The sequence below is a fragment of the Cervus elaphus genome, chromosome 20 (assembly GCF_910594005.1).
Source record: "Cervus elaphus chromosome 20, mCerEla1.1, whole genome shotgun sequence".
Taxonomy (NCBI): domain Eukaryota; kingdom Metazoa; phylum Chordata; class Mammalia; order Artiodactyla; family Cervidae; genus Cervus; species Cervus elaphus.
The window spans coordinates 98,810,320-98,830,707 of NC_057834.1; the positions used below are offsets into that span (position 1 = coordinate 98,810,320).

The window sequence follows — 20,388 nt, forward strand, 5'->3', positions numbered from 1 at the left end:
GTCCTTTGTGTCCTCCTCCCCTCTGCTCTAATTATCTACTTACCTCCAGGTGACACCTTAGAGCCAGGGGGAGAAGGCGCTTGCTCTCTTTCCTTCATACACTATCTTAGTTAACTCTGGCTGCCGTAAGAGAATGCCAAGGGTTGGGTGGGTTAACAACAAATCTTTATTTCTCACAGCTCTGGAGCCTGAAAGTATGAGATCAGGAGGCCAGCATAGCTTGGTTCTTAGTGAAGGCCCTCTTCCTGATTTACAAACTGCAACCATCTTCTCATTGTATCTTTACATGGCAGGATGAGAGGGGATAGAAGAGAGTAGGAAGGGGGAGTTGGGGAGAAAAACATGAGATATCTCTTCTTATAAAGGCACTAATCCCATCATGAAGGATCTACTTTCATGAACTAATTACCTCCCAAAGGCCCCATCTTCGAATCCCAGCACATTGTGAATTGGGGTTTCAACATACAAAGATCAGGGGGTAGGGGGGAGAAACAAAGATTCAGTCTATAGTAACCACCACACTGGCTGGATGGCTGGAACGTCAGATGTGGTGGTGAGCCAACTGGGACCAGGCCAGCGAGGGCTACCACCCTGAGGATAGACATGTCCTGCTACCTAGCCCCCAACCTCCAGTCTAATAATGAGAAAGAGGTATACTTCTATCTTGTTTAAGCTCCTAGCAACTATCATATTCTAACTAAGACTCATCTTAATTTCATTAATACTAGCAGTGGTTCTAGAAGTACCAATTACTTATGGCGTCCTGAGGGGGGATACATATTTAAGAGCTGGAGACCTGAAATCCTGACATGCAGGCAAACCTGAAGGAACTGTTAGGCAATCAGGCAAAGACAAAGGCAAGAATATTCTTGAAAGAACAGCATAAAGACAGCACTGAAGATGAGAAAAATGTATTGTTTGGAGAACAGGTAACAGTTGAGGGTGAATTGGGAAAGAGAGGTTGCAAGAAGCAAGGCCAGTGAAGTAACAATGCTATGGCCTTTTAGGTCATGTTCAGGAGTTTCAGCTTTCATTCAAGGCCAACAGGGAACCACAGAAGGAAAAGTATTGTGATTCAAATTTTAACTGATGTGTTTGTGGTATGGAGAATGGAGTCAGAAAAGATGGAAGCAAGAGACTATTTCAGTAAGTAAAACAAGAAATAAAAGGTGGGATACCAGGGATGGGGACACAAAAGCAGATTTGTGCAGGTTCAAATGATAGGAGGTAGAATCTGACTCAACGCGAAGGTAGAGGGGGAAGCAGGCATAGAGAATTAAGCCCAGATTTCCAGCTATTACTCTCCAAGGCTGGGACAGGGAAAGGAGGAGGAGTGGTTTTGAAAAGGAACGTGGAAGATGTTGATCTTCATTGCAAACATCCAAATGCTGAAGTTTCAAGGGCAACTAGATATTTAAGAGAGAGTATGGGGCTACCCATGGATTTGAACTCAATCCAGAATCAGCCTTTTCGAGCATTTTTTAAAAGGGAGGGCTTTAGGGTCCAGTGGTCTTAGTTGTCCAGTGGCTAAGACTCCATGCTCCCAATGCAGGGGGCTCAGGTTTGATCCCCGGTCAGGTAACTAGATTTCACAAGCCACCACTGCAACACAGCATAGCCAAATAACTAAATAAATAATATTTTTTTAGTGAACTAGGAAGGTGATAGGGTAATCACAGCTGCCAGCAGAGGGAACTGAAGCCCAAAACCTTCAGCCAAGAACGCTAATCCCTTAGTTAGATCATACAATTAAACACAACATACTACCCGGATCTTTGCAGAACTGCTTCTCTCACTAAGTCAATTATTTATTCACCAAACAATAACTGAGGACCCAGCTGTGCTTTGCGCAGAACTGGGAGTTGCAAATACATACGGCAAACGAGACAAAGTCCCACTTGAATGACTTCTTTTATTGAAGAGGCTCTTCTGACTGGGGAAGACAGAAATTCAGCCAACAACAACAACCAGGAGAATGTCAGGTAGTGAATAGTAAATACTACAATGAAAAGAAAGCAAGACAAGTACAATCAAGAGTGACGGGAGTGACAGGAGGTACTTGAAATTGGACGATCAAGAAAGACCTCTCTGAGGATGTGTTGTGAATAACAAGATGAACCAGCCATGCAAAAATAAAAATAAAAAATCCAGGAAAAGAAGGGACCTGCCTGTGCAAAGGCCCTAAGGTGAGATGGGGCTTAATGTGGAGGTGCAATTGGAGGCCTGTGTAGTTGGGGTTTGGGGTGGAGTGAGCCTAGGAAAGAGTCACAGGAGATGGGATCAGGGTGTGGGGTGGGGGTCAGAGCAGGGGACTTGCAAGTTAGAGCTTGGATTTTATTCTAAGTACAATGGGAAGTCATCAGAGCATTTTAGGTTTTTTTCTACTTTTAACAAAAATTGAGTCATTTTATCTATTTATCTCTCTGAGCTTCCCAGATGGCTCAGTGGTAAAGAATCTGCCTGCCAATACAGGGGACACAGATTGGACCGCTGGGTTAGGAAAATCCCCTGGAGTAGGAAATGGCAACCCACTCCAGTATTCTTGCCTGGGAAATCCCAAGGACAGAGGAGCCTGGTGGGCTACCATCCATGGGGTCACAAAAGAGTCGGACATGACTTTAGCAACAAAACAACAACAAGCCTCAATGAATCTATATGACCAATGGTTCTGGCTGCTGTGTAGAGGGCAGCCTTTGGCAGGATTAGAAACAACAATGAAAAGCCACAGCCCCCTCCAGTTCTAGCTCCACTTCTCTGCTGTCTGTCATCACAATCTTCACTCCCTCACGATGACCGAGAGAGGTGGGAGTTAAACCCCAGTTTTCAATGGGGATTTGATTTCTATATCCTTCCACAAAGCTGAGCACAGTTTGGGGCATGTAGCTGTCCCTTTAATAATATTTGATGTCTGACTAATAAGTTAAACAACCCATTGATTCCATTTATTCAAAGAATCAGACAAACCAATTAAAAGGCCTCAAAACAAAGCCCAGACATAGCAGCTGTTTGCCGGCTCTGGTCAGTTGCTTGACCAAGAGGGCCTGTCAAGCTAAATCAGCAGGGCAAAGCCAAGAGCTCACAGTGACACAGAGTCCCCAAGTCTGCCATTGTTCTCTCTTCTCCGTGTTAGGCTACAATTTGTGTGTCTCTAGGAACCCAGAAGAAAACAAAACATTCTTTCTGTTTTTCCTTTTGAACTTTTTATTTTGTATTGGGGTATCGGTGATTAACAATGTTGTGATAGTTTCAGGTAAAAATATTCTTTCTTAAACCTGGTATTTCCACATCTAGGTGCACCCAGACTTAGGTGTGGACCAGCAGCTCACACTAGGCAGAATGTGGCTCACACTTTATCTGCTTCCTTCCAGATTCACTAGTTAACACAGGATCTCTGGGCTTTCCTCACAAAGGCCTGAATCACCCCCAGAAGCCTGGGAAAGGCATGGTCATACTCAAGGCGTCAACACCAACCACTGGATCATTGCCATCCTCACACAAAAGCCTCAGCGCCCTTGAACTACCAGCTCGACACAGCCCCCCCCCCAGAGAGCCCCACCTGGCCCTTGCTGAGAAAGTGTAAGATTCCATGACCTGATGGTCAGGTGTGAAGACTTCACCTGGAAGTGTTTCTTATGTAGAGTAGCCTTTAACTTGCAACCTGGAATGAGAAGGTGAGTGAAGCTGCTCTGTCCGTGAGATTTCCCAGGCAAGAATACTGGAGTGGGTTGCCATTTCCTTCTCCAGGGGATCTTCCCGACCCAGGGATCGAATCTGGGTCTCTTGTGTCTCCTGTATTGGCAGGTGGATCCATTACCCCTAGTGCCACTTGGGAAGCCCATTTATATAATAATTTTAACTAATTGATTTAAGTTAATTTATTTAAATTTAAATTAATTTCTTTAAGTAACATTAAAAATTAAAGATTCAGTTTCTCAGGTGCATTGCACGGATGTAGAACTTTTTTTTGCAGGATCTTAGTTCACTGACCAGGGATGGAACTTACACCTTTGGCAGTGAAAGTACAGAGTCCTAACCGCTGGCTGCCAGGGCCAGTGGAGCTGGCTATGTATATCTCCTGCACTGTATTCCATGAGATCATTTGTACCTTTATAATTTCCATCTACCACCCTACATCTCCCATCACTACCGTTTTCATGAGCTAGTCAGAGTGGATTTTGGTTCTTATTTTAGCTTTTTATATTCAAAAGAATCTTACCTAAGAACATACTTTGATATTCATAATTTAAAAAAACAGCAACCAGTACAATTTATTGAGTTCTTCTGTGTGTGAACACCATACCTTAGCATTTTACCTGCTAAGTGCAGGAGATATACATAGCCGAGCTTCACATTAGCTGGAACTAGGAATTGAAAACCTGGCACTAAGATTCTTTATTCTTTATCTGAGTGGGTCTTCTAGACCAGAGCTGTCCAATAGGGCTGCCTGAAATGATAGAGATGTTCTATATCATGGGATCTTTTATCTACATTCAACAGCTGAAGGAACCAAGGCACAGAAAGGTTAAGAAAGTTACCCAAGGTCACAGAGCCAGGAGGTGGCAAAGTAGGAATGGAATCAATCTTCCATCTTCCATGACTGGTGCGTAGGTACCTGGCCTAACTTTTAACCATGGAAGTGAAGTGAAGTTGCTCAGTCATTTCCGACTCTTTGCGACCCCATGGACTGTAGCCCACTAGGCTCCTCCATCCATGGAATTTTCCAGGCAAGAGTACTGGAGTGTGAAAAGTGGCAGGTCCCCCATCCTGGGACATGTTGAGTAAGAATTAGAAGTCTGAAACTTCTTTAGAGATCTATGGACTCTGGAACACCTACTTAGGGCAGCTGGTCTAGTTCCAATCACCTCTCTGCCTAGCATTTTTTTCTTTCACTAAAGAACAGGAAGTTTGAGAAGCGACAGGCCATGGGCACAGGCTGACCCTGCTGGGAAATAGCTCATGGGGAGAGCAAACTGCATGTCCTGTGAACCCGGGGACTGGTCAGCACAATTCCCTGATGCTGGGACTTTGGTCCCAGAACCTAAGTCGTATGCTGCTTGGAGTCAGAGCCAAGTTTGGAGGGGGGAGGGGAGCAAGCACATACTTCTCTGCTAAACTCCATTTCCCATTTGGTTTGGCAGCTTGTTTTTAATGAAATGAGGCCAGTCCAAGAATTCCGTGTCAACACGGCTCCTTTTACCGGAACTGCAAATGCAGCCCCCTGGGACCTGGCTCTATCTCTGGGCAGACATCAAAAACAGCTCCGTTTTCCTTTGAAATCATAACAGTCTTCTAAGAGTGATCCACTTCCTCACTTTCCCCCCACCCCCCAAGGAAGAAAGTAAGGGCCAGGGCTTGTGGGCTGCAGTACCCCCAGGATTTATGGTTGGCAGAGAAAACCTCAGGGCCGGCCAGGCCGAGGGGTTCCTGGACCCTGCTGTCAGTTTTCCCTTTCTTGTGCGTCCAGGGCCTCGCGGTTCCTTCCTGCCTGCTTGTCTCCTGTCCAGGACCAGCCTGATGAGTAGGCAAGGCGTCTCCAACCCCCTCGTCACCCTGCCTTCATGCTGTGACTTCAGGGGTGGGGCATTGTAAAAGATGCTGCCACATCAAAATCCTCCCCCATCCCCATTCACCGGCCAAAGCCATAACTCTCCAGGGTTCCTCTGCTTTGGGTCACTTTTTAGGGGCTCCAACACGTGAGATCCCAGAAGGAGGTAGGAGGTAAGAGGTAGGGCGAAGGGTAGGAAGAAAGCAGACACATTTGGGGAGGGAGAACAATCGTGATTAGTGGAAAGTTAAAGGTGGATTGTTGGAAAGTGGTAGGTACTGATGGGGCATTTGTTGCAGACAAGGTTCTCTGCAGGAGAGAAGAGGTGAAAGAAGGCTTTTCATGCCCTGTCCCCTGGGGCGCGGGATGACCTGGCTCCGGGTCAGTTTCTCTAGGAAGGCTTCTGTGACTCCTGACTCACCCCAAGAAGGCTCCATGGTCCTCCTCTGTGCTCATAACATCTGTGCTTCTCTCCTTTGTGGTTCTAACCACCCAGTCAGTCATCACCTCTTCAACTTCCTGCCTTCCTCCTCACTGTTTCCTGCCATGCACCTAGCACTCCTGCATCTACATAGTGAGGTTAGCAGACACCCCCACTATTTTGAGGGAATGAAGGAATACTAGCTGCTCCTTGCAGTGCTGGAGAGGAGCAGGTGAAGGGGTGGAGCTTTTGCTGCTCTAACTGAAGCGGATGCTGTGATCCATAGAGCAGGTGGTGGTTATGCAGCACGCCTGGAGTGTGTGAACTTGGGCTCCAGCACTTCCTAGCTGTGCGTTTGGGCAAGCTATTTCATCTTTCCGTACCTCAATTTCTTCACTCATAAACTAGGGATGATAATAATACCTATCTAACTTTTTGTGTAAGAAATGAATTAATGTCTTTAAAGTCCTTAAAGTTGGATACATTGTAAGTGCTTAATAAATGTTAGCTTAACAGAAATTTTAAAACCCTACAAGAGTCAGGTCTTTAAGCCATCATCATTCATTGCTGACTTGCTTTGTTCCCAGCTCACTGGTCCCCTCCAATTGCTTTGATACACTGGCCCAGCCTTGCCTCACAAGCCTTTCCTTTGGACTCAATCTGAAAGAGCACACTCCTTTCCTTGTTTGGGGTTTCATCACTATACTTTACAGTATACATCCAGGCACAGCACCTTTGCATTACTTTGAGTTTTGTTTGTGTCCACACAAAAAAGTCAGGGGCCTTGTTTTATTCACTGTATCATTCCTAGTGCCCAGTATAGTGTCTACCACCTAGGAGGTGCTCAGCAATAGTTGATGGATGGATGGATGGGTGGACGGGTGGGTGGATGGGTGGATGGATGGATAGGTAGATAGATAAATGAATGGGTAGATGGATAGATGAATGGTTGGATGGGTAGATGGATGGATGGATGAATGGGTAGATGGGTGGGTAGATGGATCCACTGACCCCCTTTGGGAGACTTCTATGACCATTTCTTCCTGCCTTCCCCTCTTCAATCTCCCAATCACACACCCTCATGTGCAACCTTATTTCCAACTTGCATTCTGCCACACTTGCTCTCTGGGCCCCTTCCCCCTGATGGTCATTTGCCAAAGCCATATACTGTCTCAGGAGTCAGGGTCTCCTCACACAAGCAGTTTGAGATTTGCTCACTAGTCCAGAAAGTTCAGCTACTCAGCATCAGCTGTTAATGAGACACAGTGAATAAGACAGACAGTCCAAGGAGAGAGACAAATGAATGGAGAGATGATTACATCTTCTTTGAAGCTGGTCAGAGAGAAGCCCAGTGAGCACAGGGCCACCAAGGAGGGGCCCATGACATGCACCCGGCTAGGAGTCCCCCTTAGACCCAAAGCTAGGCTCCACCATAGAGCCTCATCCTAAATAAAGCACGCGTACTGATGACACATAGCTAGTCTGTCAGATTTCTCCTGATCTGAAAAAGTACTTGGAGAACCAGAGTGAAACCTGAAAATTTTTATCAGTCACAGGAGTACAGATTTGACATCATCAAAGAAATATTTTCAAGACCGTGGGGAAGGGCAGGCAGTGTAATTAGCCATGAGTAGAATACTTCCCGCTTTCAAGGGTGGAGAAAACTTGGGCTCCAGGTGCTGTGGGCCTTGAATGGGGAAGGAGTGACTCAACGCACAGATCCTGCTGGGAAAGGAACGTTTTAGCAAACTCCATCATCTGTAAATCACAGACTCAAAGACTGGTGGGGTTTTTTTATTATTAATTTTTATAGTCCCAGAAGACTCCTGCTGATCATAATTCCTTGATATGATCTTTTAAATAATTTTCAAAATTAGACTGTGATGGGTTGAATTTTGTCTCTCCCCTGCCCCCAATTTATATACTGAAGTCCTAACCCTCAGTCTTTCAGAATGTGACCTTATTTGGAGATGGGATCCGTACAGAGGTAATCAAGTTAAAATGAGGTCATTCAGGTGGGTGCCAATCCAGTACGACTAGTGTCCCTCTAAAATGGGAAAATTTGGACACAGACAAGCACTGAGGGAAGAAAATATGAAAAGACATAGAGAGAAGGCAGTCATCTACAAGCCAAGGAGAGAGGCCTGGCACAGATCCTTCTGCCCTCAGAAGGAGCCAATCCTGCAAAATCTTGATTTTGAACTTCTAGCCTTTAGAGTTGTAACATAATAAATTTCTGTTGTTTCAGCCACCCAGGCTATAGTGTTTTGTTATAGCAGCACTAAGAGTAAATAGCAATTTTTCTTTAGACCAAGACAGAAAAGAACCTCATCTATGTCCTTCCTAATCACTGTTGAATTCAAGTATTTCACTGTTGAATTCAAGGATTGTTTAGTTTCTCTGTGAGAATATACACATCGTATGTATTTCATACCTAGGATTTGGCACAAGACAGAGAGTAACAAAGCCTTTACATTCTTGAAGGGGCCGGTGGAGTGTTAGGCATATAGATTCAGCTCAATTTAACAAATATTTATAGATCCTTCCATGTGCCAGGTACTGGGTTGGAGACACAGAAAGTGTAGTCCCTGCTTTCAAGGAACTCACAATCTGGTAGAAAAAGTACAAGTGTGTAAATAATTACACTTCAGAATGATAAGCACAGTGATTGAAATGCATAGAGAATGACACCAGGGGACTTCCCTGGTGGTCCAGTGGTTAAGATTTGCCTTCCAATGTAAGGGGTGTGGGTTTGATCCCTGGCCAGGGAGCTAAAATTCCACATGCCTCTTGACCCAAAGAGCAAAATATAAAAAAGAAGTAATATTATCACGAATTCAATAAAGACTTTTAAAATGCTCCACATCAAAAAAAAAAAAAAAAAAGAAGGACATGAGGAAAAAGTGCCTATCTCAAGGAATGGGGGCCAGTCAGAGAAGCTTCTCAAATCTTTATTAATAGAGAGTGTCATGTAAATTATGGTATATTCATACAATGGCCATCCTAGGAGAATTATGCAACTGTTAAAAAATGAAGTAGAATTATATATACTCTTATGGAAAGATCTCCAAGGCACTAGGTGAACAAGTTAAATGGGAGAATAATGTACATAGTATGGTACTATTTGTGTCAAGAGAAGGATATATGAATATAGGATATATTCACCTAAATTTGTGAATGCATAGAAAGAACCAGGAAGGAAATGTAAAAACTAGTTATATTAGTTTCCTGAAAGGATGGGGGAGGAGCGCTCAGGACACTTGCTCTGGACGCCTGAGATGACTGTTGGAGATTTCATCTCCCAGAGAACCCAGCTCTATTATCCGTCCTCATGCTGCGTCCACCCAGCCAGCGTGTCCGTTTACACTGCGGCCCTATCCGCAGATCCTCAGTCATAAGCACACTGTTTGCTCTGCTGGACTTACAGCAAAGAGCTTTGAATTCAACAGCAGGCAGAACTGGTTCCACATCCCTAAATTTTCACTCACTAGCTGTGTGATCTTAAAAAAAAAATTATCTTTATCCTCTGAGCCTCAGTTCTCTCATCACAGGGTGGTCATAAGAATTTTTAAAGGTAATACCCATTGAAAGTGAAAGTGAAGTCGCTCAGTCGTGTCCGACTCTTTGCGACCCCATGGACTGTAGCCTACCAGGCTCCTCCGTCCATGGGATTTTCCAGGCTGGTATACTGGAGTGGGTTGCCATTTCCTTCTCCAGGAGATATTCCCAACCCAGGGATTGAACCTCGGTCTCCCGTGTTTTAGGCAGATGCTTTACCATCTGAGCCACCAGGGAAGATAGGTCCAGTAAATCATAGCTTTAAAAAAGATAAATAACAGGAATCAGTCAATGTTCAACTGATCCCTACTGAAATCAGACCAGCCTCCAGGTTAGGCTTGTGTGTCTGCGGTAGCCTCTCAGTCATGTCTAACTATCTGTGACTCCATGGACTATAGACCACCAGGCTCCTCTGTGGTGGGATTCTCCAAGCAAGAGTACTGGAGTGGGTTGCCATTCCCTTCTCCAGGGGATCTTCCCGACCCAGGGAATGAACGTGCGTCTCCTGCACTGGCAGGCAGATTCTTTACCATCTGAGCCACTAGGGAAGCCCCTCAGGTCATGCTTATCTATGAGCAAGTGGACTGTCATATCATAGGTGACTGAACTCGAGTTTTAATTAAAAAAATTACATCAAATCAAACCAAAAGGAAGTAAATAATGGATTTGAAGATTTGATCAAGAGTGCTCATCTTAAATAAATGAGAGATTCTACCTTTTCCCTCGGTCCTCTCCATTCCCACACCCCACTGCATGCGTGCACGTGCGTGCAGGCAAACACACCTCCAAACCACTAGAACCTTGTGCAGACCTGTTCCCATGGGAAGAAACCCCAGTATGACACCATCTGAATATGCAAATTTGCTGTATCTTTTATCAGAGCATCCATCAAGAAGTTTCTTTAAAATAATGCTTGCCCTACAGCATTTAGCATATGTTTAGCCATACTGAATAAATGTAATTCACTAGATATTTATTTAGTCTTCATAATATGAAAAATAGTAGTGGGATAGACTCTTACTGTCAGCTTCATAGTACCTGACCCTGCTTCTCACATTAGGGAACTCTCTTTCTGTGTGTTTAGGGAAGAAGCAGAGACCTTTCTCCTTAAACAAAAGTTGAAACAAAACAGGCATCTTTTCAACCCACTCCCTGGCAGCCAGAGCTCTGATCTGTACCTTGTCTCAGCTATTTGGATGTCTCCATCTGGGACTTTCAACCTGGAGCAAGTGGTATAAAGACAGGGGGAAGGCTCGAGACAATCACAGCCTCACAGTTTGGAAGTCTGGTAGCAGCCTCAGCAGTGAGCATCATAACCAGACAGTTCCTGGGACTGGACCTGGCCTGTGTTCTCAGCTGCCCAATCTACCTTAGTTCCTGCCCATTTTCCACACCTGGTTCTTCAGCCTTCTTGTTGGTCCTGTGAACTACCCAAAATCCTTTCAATAGCTTCCTATTTTCCTTAAGTTAACCAGACTTGGTACCTATTTATTTGCAACCAAGAACCCTGACTGGAACTAATCATTGCAAATTATTGAGCAGCTATGAGCTAGGAATTATTCCAAGCTCTTTACATGGAGTATTTCACTTACCCTTCATAACAACCTTTGGAGAACAGAATCTGTTACTCCCATTTGACAAGTGAGAACATGGAGGCTTGAGTTAAATAGCTAACTCAAGTTCAACAGCTAGAAAAAAGGCAGAGTCAGGATTCAAATCCAGAGCCATCTGACTGAGATCCATTGCACTCTCTCCTACTCAGCTCCCCCATGTATTTGTGGATTAGTTTTACCAGTTACTCAAAGTGTCTTATACCTGATATCATGTAATCCTGACAACTCCTCGAGGCTGGAATTTTTAACCCTCCCCCCCACCTTTTTTTTAACAAATGAGGAAACAGCCTTGGCAAGATTAAAAGCAACTTGCTCAAATATTTATCATAAAGCTTAAAACTGTGCATGCTCTGTGATTCAATGATTTCAGATTTGAGCATTTATCCCAAGGAAATCATCAGAGGAGTGACCAAAGATTACTCACTGAGCTGTCATTTATTGCAGGGGAGAACTAGACACCATCCCTATGTCCAGTGATCAGGAAATGGCCAAATTAGGGAATACCATATGATGGAATATTATTTTGATCATTAAATTCAATCTGTAGAAGCAGATCCATGTTTGCCCGGGCTTGGGAGGAATATGAGGACTGACTTCAAACAGGGTCTTCAGGAATTTTCGAGAATGATGGAGATGTTCTACGTCTTGACTGTGGTAATGATTACATGAGTGCACACAGTTTCCTGAATGCATCAAGTTATCCACTTAAAATGGGTGCATTTAAAAAAAATTATATTTATTTATTTATTTTTGACTGTGCTGGGTCTTCGTACAGGCTGTATGGGCTTTCTCTAGTTGCTGTGAGCAGGGGTTACTCTCTACTTGCAGAACACAGGCTTCGCATTGCAGTGGCTCCTCTTGTTGCAGAGCCCGGGCTCTAGCCACATGGGCTTCAGTAGTTGGCGGAACACGGGCTTAGTAGCTGTGGTTCCTGGGCTCAGAGCATAGGCTCAGTAGTTGTGGCCCATGGGCTTAGCCGTCCTGCAGCATGTGGGATCTTCCTGGACCAGGGATCAAACCCGTGTCTTCTGCATTGGCAGGCAGACTCTTTGCCACTGACCCACCAGGGAAGCCCAGATGCATTTATTATAAGTAAATTATACCTCAAAAAAATTTATAAAGCTACTTCTATAGAAAAGATTTTCATCAAGGACAATGTTTCTAAAATATTAATTGAAAAGTTTGAAAACTAATATTTACAATATATTTATTTCTGTGTGTGTTCCATCCATAGAGAAGAAATAAGAAGGAAATATACCAAAATAACAATAGTGGCTATCATTGGATGGTGGGAATTATGGATAATTTAGACCTTCTTTACACTTCTCTGTATTCTTTAGTGATCAGAAGAAACAAACATCAAAAAAAAAAATAGTTATTGACTTTCTGTATGTCATACAAGTATCTAATAGAAAAGAGACTAGAAGCTAAGACTTTGTAGCCAAGTTAATTGTACCTTCTACTATGCCTCAGAGTTTCTACTCTGTACCAGGAATTGCTGTATTGCATGCTTTGGAAAATTGCCTATAAAACATGTTCTCGCCTGTGAGGAATGTGAACTCTGCACGGAAGGGTGAGGAAGGAGTGATTACATCTAGGGAATCAAGATAGGCTTCACAGAGGTGGATTCTATGATGAGCCAAGAAGGATGAGTGGAACCAAGATGGTCAGAGACCAAGGCTAGGAGGGCAAGAGAGTCTTCAATCCAGACTGGGGGAATCGTGCGGAGGGTGACTCTGGAGAATGAGTTGACAGGAGAATCTGGACTCCATTAGGAGAAGGCCCTTGAATGAGGCCTGAGAAGTTGGGCCCAACAAGCCACTGTACAGATGCCAGAACAGGGCATCCATAGACTATTAGTGCTTAATCCTACTTCCTGACAAAGACCTCTGAGTTAAAATGTGAATCACAAGAAAATAAAACACAGTACTGAAAAACCCAATTTATGGTCACTTTTAGGGTGCAAAAGACCCTGATGCTGGGAGGGATTGGGGGCAGGAGGAGAAGGGGACAACAGAGGATGAGATGGCTGGATGGCATCACCGACTCGATGGGCATGAGTCTGAGTAAACTCCGTGAGTTGGTGATGGACAGGGAGGCCTGGCGTGCTGCGATTCATGGGGTCGCAAAGAGTTGGACACGACTGAGCGACTGAACTGAACTTGGGGTGCATATGAGAGCTGTGCCTTACCATAGCCAGCTCAGATCCCCAGAACAGCCAGATGGCTCAGGGTCACTCAGCTCCTTCTCCTTATCATACCCGGGGGACCCCAATGGCAGGGTTTATGGAATTTTGTATTCTGGTGCCCACCACAATTTGTATCTGTGACTGGTATAGAGTACAGAGTCAGTAAATGGCTATGAAATGAATAAGAGAGATGTTTACATTTTAAAAGGAAATCTAAGAAAGGAAGTATTGTATAATGGTTAGAGCACTGACTCTGGAACCAGACTGCTTGGCTTTGAGTCCAGGCTTTGCCACTTCTTGGCTCTGTGACCTTGGGAAAGTTACTTAAACTCTCTGTGTTTTGGTTTCCTATATCTAGAACATGAGATCATGAGAGGGTCCCTCTCCTAAGGTGTTTTGAGGATTAATCAAGTTAGTAGATGAAAAGCACTTAGAACAATGCCTGGCACATAGTTAATGCTATATAAGTGTTAAATATTATTATAAGAGATTTTTCTAGTCCAACCTCTTGCTTTAGAGATGAGGAAACTGAAGTCCAAAGGAAGGCAAGTGATTTGTCCAAGATCACAAAAGAAGTTGAAGGTGTAACCAAAGTCTCTGCATCTATGAATCGATACAGCTGGGAAATGAAAGGATTTATTGGTTAGCTTCTTGCCCTGTGACTGCCATTGTCCCAGATTTTTTCTGGGGAACCTAAGCCATGTTTCCAGTCTTTGGGTTGGGATGAAAATGTGTATACACAAGAAACAGCTTAATACAGAATGCATTCCAAACCAGACAGCACAGCAAGAGATAGGAGATCAGAAAATGGGATTAACCTGGGCTGGCTGAACTAGGCAGGGGCCTCTTGGATCTGCAGGGTGGAGAAATGATCAGGACAGTGGCTTTCCATCTTGGTGTGTGGAGAGTGACTGGGAGTGACTGGGAAATGTCAGACACCCCAGCTCCACAGATTCTCCCTCCACATAGCAGTGAGAGGGGAAAGCCCCTTGGAATCAGGCAATCTGGGCTGATCATTTATCAGGTGAGTGACCTGTGGACAGTCCCTTGCCGTCTCTGAGCATTAGTGTCTTAATCTGTAAAATGGAAGTAACAATATTTTGTCCACTGGGTTGTTGTGAGACCAAAAGAACTGGTACACTGAGAGACACAGAAGATTAATTATGATTAATCGCTTTTCTTTTGGGCCCTCTTCTTTGGCCCACCAGATTGAGGAGTCCTTTAATACCTCCCTAATGAGGGACAGGCTGTGAGCTGGAGACAGAACAAATCAAACTAAATCACTAGAAGAGTTTTAATTATCTTCCCTTGAGACTTGAGACCTGAGATCAGGCCTTTTTTTTTTTTTTTTTGTCCCCCTGGCAGGGGGAGGAAGGTGCTAAAGATGGAGGGAACATAAAGTTTTGGAAAAGGTGTGGTGAGGACTGCAAAGGAAAGCCCCAAGAAGAAAGAAGGTAGACACTCAGTACCTTAGGTACGGCCAACCCCAAGTAGGGCATCAACTTTCCTTTGGTGGAAAGGAAAGGTACTAACATGTATTGAGCATGACTAAGTGCCAGGCATTGTGCTAGATGCCAGGAATACAACTTTGAACTATATATGACTCTTACCCTGAGAAGCTCCAGTCTTTTGATAGACATTAGCAGGAAAGTAAAGCATTTTAAGTCACATAATTATAACACAAACAAGACAGCACAGAAGATAGAATGACTAATACTGTGAGGAAGTCATACAGAAGGTGGGTTTTGACAGATGAATAGGAGTTCAATTTAGGAAGGCAATCTAAGGAAGAGCAAATGATATAAGGCTCAACACTGCTGGAGTGAAAAATGGTTTGAAAAGATGAGTTTGAGAGATGAGGCTGGGGAGGGAGACAGAGGCTAAATGATGATAATTAGCCTTTATCCTAGAGTGATCGGAGCCAATAAAGGGTTTTAAGTGAAAGGAGGATTGTGTCTAATTTTTAAGTTAGAAAGACACCCCTGGCAGCAAAGTGCAAGATGTGTTGGAGTGGGGGCAAGCCTGGAAGTAGCATGCTGTTGAAGACGCAGTTTCTTGTTCCAGTAGAGAGCATGCGGGTCTGAACTAGGAAACCATGTGGCCATCTTCTCCAGAGCTCCTCAACCCCAGGCAACCTTATCCTCTTCTTAATCCACAGCGTATGTTTTTCCTCACTCATGGCCCCCGCCACCCTGGGCCATGTGTTGTGATTATCTGTATATTTGTCTTCCTTCCTCTGCTAGGTTTAGAGCACTTTTCTTTCTCTGAATCCCTGGAGCTGGTTCACAGTTGGCACCGATGTGTTTTGAGGGTCATGGGGTTTGCAAAGAAGGGCATAGGGTGAACACAGCATGTGGTCCTGTTCATGAGCCAAACAAGACCTCCAGGCCTTCTGTTCACTCACTTCCCTTCTGTATTTGTCCTTAATCAAACTGTGCAAAGAAATCTTAACCGCCTTCTGTATTGTTTTGTGAATCAACAGAAGAGTCTTGTATGTTTACCAACGGGTGCTTTAAGGAAATAACACATAATCAGGGGAGGAAAAACCAGCTGGTGGTAGTTGGAGTTTGCCTGCCTGATTGTTTGTTTCCCCTCTCATAAAAAAAAAAAAAAAAAGTTGATCTTGGTTCAGCCTAGGACAGTTTTCCAGAGCTGAACTTGCCGGTTCACAAAGACACTTGCGTGGAGGATTATTTTCTCCTTTGCTCCTCCACGACTTTCCCTTTGTCTGATGCATCTGCGTGGGCACAAACAGGGCGGCTGCCGGTTAGCTGGAGCCGAAAGTTGTTATCACCTGACATCTTCAGCAACAGCTTATGTAAAACGAGCTGGTTTCAGCAAGCTCACGTCCCCAGGCGGGAGCCGGCTAGTGATGGCATCCTCCGGGCGCCTGTGAGCTACACGCCGCCAGGGGCTGGGGGCCAGAGAAGCAGGCAGCGCCACTGAGGGCTGGGACTGCGTGGGGTGCTGGAGGGAGCTGCCTCCGAGGACACGTGGGCAGGGAAGTCAGGCAAGAGAGGACTGCGCGTCCCGGGCAGCACCTGTTCCCAGGGAGTAAATAATACTTTGCCCTTGTGTCATAATTCCTGCCTGTCGCCCAGCAGGCATCCAGTTCATCCTGCGCCGTGGGCCGCCGGCCTCGCACCAGCGCGCTGCTGGTTTCAAATGTGCTTTGGAAAAGAAAGCAAAGGCCCTGATGGCTTCTGCTCCCCATTCAGCTCGCTCTCCATCCTGGACTCTCATTTCACAGCTGCCGTCCAACTGTAAGGCTCCCAGGGTGGGCCTGCCAACTATTTGCATCTGATGCCTCCAGCTCTGGAGAGAAGCGAGGTGACCAGGGCAGAGAGCCTGAGACCACTCGGCCGTGGTCCCAGGAGAACAGGTGCTAGTGGCTATGGCCTCATCCCATCCCCCCTTTCCTCTTCTACCCCCACTGCCCTCTCTGTTTACAGTCCATTCGCAGGACAATATTTGAAGTATTCGAAATATGGGTGTCATATCCCAAGACCGAATGCCAGGCCCATTGTGCGGAAGGAGAATTAGTAAGTTTAGAGACAGGGAAGATTAATCCGTCTGTTTGGTAATGAATCAGAGTTCCGCGATCCCTCTGTTTTGAAAGGACATCGTTTATCGGTTAAGTAATAATGCAGTGGCTAAAAACTTGGGTACTAAGGGCAAACAGGCCTGGGTTCAAATTCCAGCCTGGCCACCAGCCTGCAGCAGGATTATATTTAGGTAAATTCCTTTGTTGCATTTGTTGGGTGACCAACTCATCCAGGTTTACCCTGGATTTTCCAAGGACTGGGAACCCCCTCAGCCAGCCTGGCACACTCAGGAGAAGATCAAGATGGTTCTCAGCTTCTGGGGTGTGAAATGTAACTGCATAAGACTCCTATGATGTTTGGGGAGTTTTTTTTGTTTTGTTTTCATTTACTTTTTAACTGAAGGAAAATTGTTTTACAATGTTGTCATATTTTCTGCCCTACAACAACATAAATCAGCCATAATTATACATATATCCCCTCCCTCTTGAGCCTCCATCCATCCCGCCATCCCCCCATCCCCCCTCTAGATCATCCCCTGGCTGGGCTGTGTTATACGGAAACTTCTTACTAGCTATCTAGTTTACACACGGTAGTGTATATATGTCTATGCCACTTTCTCCATTGGTCCCACTCTCCCCTTTGCAAGGGAATATTACTCAGCATAAAAAGGAATGACTTCGAGTCAGTTCTAGAGAGATGGATGAACCTGGAGGCTGTTACACAGAGTGAAGTAAGTCAGAAAGAGAAAAACAAGTATCATATAGTAGCGCATATATTGGAGAAGGAAATGGCAACCCACTCCAGTGTTCTTGCCTGGGAAATCCCATAGACAGAGGAGCCTGGTGGGCTACATCCCAGGGGGTTGTGAAGAGTCAGACACAACTTAGTGACAGACTTTCACTTTTCAATTTCAATTTCAAAAATGGTATTCGTGGACCAATCTGCAAGGGAAGAATGGAGACGCAGGTCTAGAAGACTCCCACGGTGTTTACCTTGCCGCCTCGTACACACCGAGTCCTCTGCTAGCTAAGCTCATGTGATGCCCTCTTGAGTGCTCAAAGGTCTTGGAGTACTCAAGTGACCCGGCGCCCGGCTGAGTGCAAGAGACACAGCTGCAAACATAGCTGTCACTGTGTAAACACAGCAGCATTTGCGATTGAAGTCAGCCCTGTTAAGTAGCCAGTGTAATCTCTGCTTTACTGATGAGGAAATTAAGTCTCTGAGGGGAAGGACTTGGCAAACAATAGTTAGGAAGGGAAGGATGTGGATCTGGAGCCCAGCTCTTCTACATCAAGCCCTGAGTTCTTTTGCCTTAGATCATTTCACCTCCCTTGAGGTCATTTACACTATACCTTGACTACTGCACCTGCCTTTGCTTAAGCTGTTGCCTCTTCTGGAATGCCCTGCTCCCTGCCCTGGGCTGTCAGCCCTCCATCTCTTCACCTGGCTAACTCCTACTCTCCTTGGTACACAGTTCAGGTGTCACCTTCTCCAGAAACCTGTACTAACCCCTCTTCTGTGTCTCTGCCCTCTTAATACCCCTAGATGCTGAAGCTGAAGCTCCAATACTTTGGCCACTTGATGAGAAGAGCCAACTCATTGGAAAAGACCCTGATGCTGGGAAAGATTGAAGGCAAAAGGAGAAGGGGACAACAAAGGATGAGATGGTTAGATAGAATCACTGACTCAATGGGCATGAATTTGAGCAAATTCCAGGAGATAGTAAAGGACAGGGGAGTCTGGTGTGGGCTGTGGGCCTGCAGGCTGTGGGTCGCAAAGAGTTGGACATGACTTAGCGACTAAACAGCAACAACAACGTTCCTTGGGTGTCTCTGCTGCTGCGGGTCCCTCACTGTATCCTAATGACTTACTGATGGACTGTCTCCTGTGAGCCCCTGGAAACCAGGGGTTTCCACCTCCCCACCTCCCCAGAGCCAAGCATGGCTCCGGACACAAACCAGGTGCTCTCTGCATGTCATGGAACTGCACTGAAGTCATTACAGTCTGACATGATTTTGTACTTAGCAATAACAAAATAGCTACTATTACTTGAATCTTAGGATGTGTCAGGCACTATGCTGAGCATATACATTACTCATTTAATCCTCACAACAAACTCATGAAGTTTGATAAATGACAAATAGGAAAATAAGGCTCAGAGAGGCCAAATAACCTGCCCTAGGTCACACAGTCAACAAGCAGCATATCCAAGCTTTGATCCAGATCGGCCTAACAGCCTCTTAATCTCGGGGCTCTTTACTGTCCCCGAAGCCTAACTCAGTTCCTTGCCCAGAGGAGGCGCTGGATGCTAGCTGACAAGGTGGGTGGATAGCATGGAGCAGGGACTGGCAAGCTGCTGTGGGAAGCGCTTTCCTGTGGGAAGCTCTCCACAGGACCGCAGTGCTGGACACAGGCTTACTGTCTCTGGGCCCTCACAGCTAGCTGGGCTGTGTTTTAGGAGGAACCAGCTCCCTAGCCTGGCACCGAAAGCCCTTCTTAATTCCAGGGCTCATTTTCACCCTCGTGTGCCTTCCCAGCCCTTCTCATCTTCCCAGGGGCAAGGTGAGGTCTGAGAAACCTGAGGAATGTGGCTGAATTGTCTTCAACAAATTCTTTGCGGGTAAAACCTGGGGGAGTTTCCAGCTACTTTCCTCTGACTGTTTCAGCTAAGAACACCAGGATAAGCTGCAATGACTCAGCCCACGGAAAACCAGGGCCACTGAAGTTTCCCAGGAAGTCGTGTTGCTGTACACACATCTTCAGCCAGCCAGGGCAGGAAGTCGCTGGCAGGACCCTGGGGTCCTCCCTGTGGGGGGACAGGCCAGAAGAATGAGCCCAGCTGCCCCCAGTGAGAGAGGTGAGGTCTGGAGGTGACCTTTCCTCTGTGAGAAACCTCAGGGGTGGACTTGGAGGATGGGTCCTGGTCACAGTCTTTCCAACATAACAGTGGCCAGTGATGCAGCTTTTTTGAGCTTTGGGGTCCTTTCTGTAGAATGGGGGGAAATGTACCTATTTTTAACAGGCTGACGTGAGATTTAAAAAATTAAGGTCTACACGATGCTGATCAGTCCCCACCCTGCGTAGGTGCTTGACAGCAGTAGCTCTTATTATGTGAGTGAGGAAGAGGAAGAATTACGAGTGGAGCCCCAGCGTCTGGGGTGGCCATGAGTCCAGCCGACTCCTCACCACTTCCCCTCAGAAAGAGGCTGCTTGCCGCACCACCACAGCTGTTCCCGGGCAGAGCCGCACGTACCCTGTCCCCCCGACCAGCGGCTCCCAAAGTGTGTTTTCTACAGGCTGGTATCTGCAGGAAGGACCGGGGGGGTTGTCCAGAACCCATTGTTCTGCAGCCCTGGCAAGCCTAGAGTGCATGACTCTGCAACACTGTCTCAAGGGGACCTTTCCTCCAGAGGTCAGGCTGGGTCTACGCTCTTACCCAGTGAGGGCCTGCCTTTGAGAAATTCCTTCTGGACACACGGCAGGAGGGCTCATGAGCGCCACCGTCTTGGCTATGTCCC

At 45.7% G+C, this 20,388-nt stretch overlaps 1 long non-coding RNA gene across 1 annotated transcript; it reads left to right on the forward strand.

Annotated features, from left to right (window-relative positions):
* The first annotated feature begins 1,785 nt into the window (after window positions 1-1,785).
* On the forward strand, window positions 1,786-18,466 carry LOC122677393. Its single transcript, XR_006335766.1, has 3 exons — window positions 1,786-2,186; window positions 3,369-3,671; window positions 18,416-18,466. It is a non-coding gene; the product is annotated as an uncharacterized LOC122677393 (long non-coding RNA).
* Window positions 18,467-20,388: the final 1,922 nt, after the last annotated feature.